The sequence below is a fragment of the Asparagus officinalis genome, chromosome 6 (assembly GCF_001876935.1).
Source record: "Asparagus officinalis chromosome 6, Aspof.V1, whole genome shotgun sequence".
NCBI classification, from domain to species: Eukaryota; Viridiplantae; Streptophyta; class Magnoliopsida; order Asparagales; family Asparagaceae; genus Asparagus; species Asparagus officinalis.
The window spans coordinates 6926471-6930866 of record NC_033799.1 but is presented as its reverse complement, the minus strand read 5'-3'; the positions used below and the strand labels follow the sequence as shown (position 1 = coordinate 6930866).

The following is a 4396-nucleotide window of genomic DNA, read 5'->3' as shown; positions in this document are numbered from 1 at the left end:
CTCCCCTTTGTTTAATTCTGGGTTCTTCACGGTGGCGATGAGATGCCTCCCTCGAGTTGATAACTCTGACGAGTTTTGGAAGAACTTGCAGAGCAAGTTTTGAACTCTGATCGAGTTGATAACTCTGAACGAGTTTGAACTCTTGAAAAAGAGTTGATTTGAACCGAAATTTCGGTTAATAAGCCAAGGAAGAAGCTCCTGTTGCTGGTCTCCAAAACTCCAACAATTCCCCTCCAAAGTTAGCCGAAGATCTCTCCTTTTCTCCCTCCCAAAGAAAAATGATCCAGGAGCCCGATTTTACTGTGAAAACCACCTATTTGTAGGAGTTTAAGGGGTATAACTACTCCCCTTAATTAGCTCCATAATGGAGGTTAGTTGCCCTATTAAGTGGAGGACCGTTTCAAGGATTTGAATTGGTCAAACGCGACATTCGCGTTGAAGATTGTCAATTATAATCCTTTTTTTTTGAACTTTTGTGAGGATCGTCAGATTGTAATACTTACATTTAGCTCTTGATAATATGAGAGTCGTCAATTTGTAACTCCCGATGTTGATTGTGAAGGCTGTTGAATTAGAGTTTTCATCAGTTATTGTGAAGGTCGTCAGATTATAACATTCACCAGTCTACGTGAAAGTCTTCAAATTGTAACCTTCTGAAAGTCGTCAGATTATAACTTCTATCATCGGTGTTTTGATGGGGATCAGCTATCTATTGTGATTTTTGACAGCCTACACCATCCCCACTTATTCCCCTATAGCAAACACACCAGAGTTCAAATGTTGGAATAGTATATTTTATTATTAGCGTCTTAGACACAAATATGTTAGAAATGAGTGCAAGATATGAGAGGGGTCATAGGATTTTAGAAATGCTTGAAGCCAGAATCGTTCCCCAGTATAGAGCGTAGTGCATATCAAATAAATATACTCTGAATTTTCTATAGTTTATAATTGGATTCATTGGAAGATAAGCATTCTAACATTGCCCTTTTTGCAACATCTCATGGCTCCACTTAGGAATTTCATAGGCGCATAGCATATCTAAGACAATTTCTTTATCATTTGATCACTATATTATAATTAGATGTAGTGGAGTGCTTCAATGTATTTATGTGAAGTTCGTATAAATAGTCAATTCCGAACATTACAACATTTGCAAGGTTTATATAATTAGGTAACTATCTATGCTTGGCTTGTGGCTATTAACTCTTGGTGTTTTCCATTTGAAGGTTTCTGTCAAGTATTAGTAATGCATAAAGTATGGTGAACAGATTTGTTCATCATGTGACAGTTTGTCGAATAGTAAAAACTTGCGCCAAGTTTAACCTTGCACTTATTGGTTTCTCATAGTGCACATATTTGTTTGGAAATGCATGAATTCTTGACTCTAGGACTAGTATAGACTATCAAGGAGACCTTTAGTGGAAATAATGTTAGGCTTAGTCAATAACTAACGTAACTCGTATACTTCCGTTTTTTTTGTATGTGTACAAGTAATTTTGTCAAGATTTTGATCAGTTTCCTGTGATTAGTTTTTTCCATGCAATAGAGCTTAAATGAATTATCAGTGACTTATCAGCTAGAAAGGTTTTTGAGAGCTTGGCACTGGTTAAACAATTAGAAAACATAAATATACGCTGTGAACCATATTTTATCCCGTCTCTTGATTTATAAGTGTGAAATATGTTGAGAAGTATATGGCTGACTGAGTGTATCCGACTTATTTTATAGGTTTACCGTTTATATATAAGATAATGAATATGATAATTCTTATCTCCAATAACAAATATTATATCTTATTGTAAGAAAAATAGTATTTGTTTTATTAGATTCTCTAGTTCATCAGGAAAACTCTAAAACAAAGGGAAAATAGATTGGCTGTTTGGATAGAACAAGCCAAAATTCTGTTCGATTATGGTTTTTTTAATCCTCAGACATTTCTAACAAGAGCCAGTCCATGAAATCACTAGATCATCTTGGGTTTTTAAACTTTTCAATGTGATTAATAAAACTTAAATTGTACCTTTGAGCAAAAGCAGGTGTCGTAAAGTTTCCATTACCCGCTGAAGGCCAACCATTCTCAGATATTGCTCTTCCAACATTAGCCCTCCTACCTTCTCCATGGACAAATAGAAAGCATCCACCATAGTATCAAATGGATTCCAGTACTGTAAGTTTCCATCATTAAGAACTGGGGGCCCGTGGTGAAAAATTGTGCATAATCTAATGATACATGATCTGCGTCAGCCACACATGCAAAATAAGGATACACATTAACCATGAGAATGTGTTGTGGGTTCTTAGGCTCCAATTTGGCTAGGAACGATATAATATCAGTCATGTCACTGATGGATTTATTTGAGAATGAGCCTGCAGAGGGAGGAAAGGATGAGCCGAACGCATGGGTTGAAAGTGCAATAGTCACCTTTGTAGCATATAATTTGAATGCGTTGTCTCTTGGAGATTTTTTCATAGCTGGAGCAATGTATCTATTGAGTTCACCCCAGAAATTGCTTCAATACCAACTGTAAGATACTGAATCCCAGTATCCTTTAGATGGACAATGGTAGGATTCACCCCTTCAGTAGCAGCATCCAGGCTTCTGGTGAGACCTGCCAAGTTTTCATTTTTCACACCTAGAACTACATTAATATCACTAGGTTCCAAAGCATCTTGCATTGCAGGGATAGGTTTAAAAAGCCACGTCTTGTTTATTGTGTGGTTCTTGTAGAGGGCAATGATATCAGTTGCAGATTGTAAATTATCTCCAAGCAACCCAAAACAAATTCCTGCTTCCTGCAGTTTGTTTTTGTTAATATCATATGATTCTTTGTCTTTGTTATTGCAAATAGTACATGGATTTAACATGAGTCGTTTGTGGAAAACGAAAGAGAATTCACTAAAGTAAATGCTTATTAAGAACAAGGCATAATCTAATATTAGTGTGATGCCAACACAGAACGTTGAGGTGTGTTGTAGTTGAATCGTCAAGGGAACGGATGGTTTTGTTATTGATGATTTTTCATAGTGTGAGGGCATTTCCAGAGGTTTTTCCAAGCGAAGGCATTTCTGTTATTTTCCCAAACATGAGAGCATTTATGTAGATTTTCACAAGTGTGAGGGCTTTTTTTTGCAAGTGTGAGGATGTTTCCTTTGATTTTTCAAAGTGTAAGGGCATTTTTGGAATTACTGAAAATGTGACATGCAGAACACCAAACCAAAAGGGCTTTTCTTAAATATATAGTACAGATTAGTTTCACCAAATTAAAGAAGTTAGCAAATGCATTTTTAAGAAAATACGTACATGAACTGTTGAATTAAACTTTGTTCAGTTAGCATTATCTTTAAAAGAAAGACGAAATATTTGCATATATCCCAAAATAGTTTATTGAATTCAACACATTTGGACCTTAAATAAATATATAAACATCTACATACGTGACATACATGCATTCTGACTTAACAAATGGGAAGCAGATAAAACTAATAAGTTCATAGAAATGTCTGTCTTATGGTGAATGCATATTATGCATTTAGCATTCATGCACTGTATCCATGGAAGTGCTGTTTTCTATAAAAAAATGTTCTAGTTTTGCACGAACTTGTGCATTCACAGACTATCGATAAAACCATTGTAGCTTACTTGCATGGATGACTTGACGATATAAAACTATAACCAGAAGACTGGATCAATTACTCCAAGATGACATCATTTTCCTCATATCCAATACTTTATCTTGATGCCTGCAACTGTTCACTTGTTAATAATGCTATGCATCCAAACATCAAAGTAAGGATTTAAGGGTACAGCATGAATCAGATAGAAAATAAAGTTTTTTTAACATGGAAAAAAAAATGGGAAGGGTGAAAGGGGAAGTTGTAGAACTTCTGTTGGAATAGTAGATTATAATTAACGGGTTAAAGGACGAAAGCTATTAGAAATGAGTGTAATATGCGGGAGGGATCATAGCATTTACCTATATTGCCTCTCTGTATTTTAAGTTTAAAGGGTATTATTAACTCCGAAAAGAATGGAAACATCATGGAATTACCATTCTATATTCTTCTTTTGTTCTCTTTTCTTTTCTTCTAGACAAGTACCGTTTTATCTTGTTTGAGAGTTAAACATTACAAGTTTACCATTCTATATTGTTTGAGAATTTCCTATCATGTTTAAAGGGTATTATTAACTCCGAAAAGAATGGAAACATCATGGGATTACCATTCTATATTCTTCTTTTGTTCTCTTTTCTTTTATTCTAGATAAGTATCGTTTTATGTTGTTCGAGATTTAAACATTACAAGTTTACCATTCTATATTGTTTGAGAATTTCCTATCTGTGTGGGTTACTAGTCGTGTAGAAACTTGTTTCCTAACAACTATGTTGCATATAAA

The 4396-nt window shown here is 34.9% G+C and overlaps 1 pseudogene; it reads right to left on the bottom strand.

Moving 5' to 3' along the window:
* Positions 1515-2868, bottom strand: LOC109845682 (annotated as a pseudogene).